Here is an 834-nt window from a genome sequence, read left to right as displayed (position 1 = left end):
TCAGACACCCCCGGCTCACCCCCCACCACCCCCCCTGATTCTCCCGGCAAACCCCGAGGATCACCACCACCACCACCAGCACCACCACCACCAGCACCACCACCACCAGCACCACTACCACCAGCATCAGCACCACTACCACCACCAGCATCAGCATCACTACCATCACCACCACCAGCACCACCACCACCAGCACCAGCACAACCACCAGCACCACCACCACCACCACCAGCACCACCAGCACCACCACCAGCACCACCACCAGCACCACCACCAGCACCACCACCAGCACCACCAGCACCATCACCACGGAGTTGGCTCACCCCGAGTCGGCCCGGCCCCAACGCTGCTGCCCCGGCGACTCCGCGTGGTGGCGGGAAAAGCCGCGCCGCTCGGCCGCCCCGCTCCCATTGGTCGGCAGCGCGGCACGTGACGGGAGGCGCGTCACGTGGTAGTAGGGGGGGGGGGTGTGGGGGGAGGAGCGGTGGCGGTGCGGTTCGCGCGCTTCGCAGACGGCGTCCCGAGTTCGATTCCCCCGCCGGTGACAGATTAATTGATTATCGGAGGCGATCCTGGGACTCGCCTAGGTCGGCTCAGCCTCGAACGAGTACCTGGTGCGGAGTGTAACAACATCGCCGCTGGGGAGACAAAATGCGGCCTGTGGTGGTGTGTTGGTCACCCACCCCCCCCTACTCGTTGTGCCACAGTGCCGGCCTTCATAGAGGTGCTACTCGCTAGCAGCACTTGCCCCAGCAGCCTGTGAAGGCTATACGGGGGATCTTTATCACTTGCCGTTGCGACAGCCCCCCCCCCACAGTGTCACGTGACGGCGGT

This window comes from Lethenteron reissneri, chromosome 10, assembly GCF_015708825.2.
Source record: "Lethenteron reissneri isolate LAM-NWPU_2019-01 chromosome 10, ASM1570882v1, whole genome shotgun sequence".
Classification (NCBI taxonomy): domain Eukaryota; kingdom Metazoa; phylum Chordata; class Hyperoartia; order Petromyzontiformes; family Petromyzontidae; genus Lethenteron; species Lethenteron reissneri.
The sequence above is the reverse complement of the archived record's forward strand: the minus strand, read 5'-3'. Positions refer to the sequence as shown.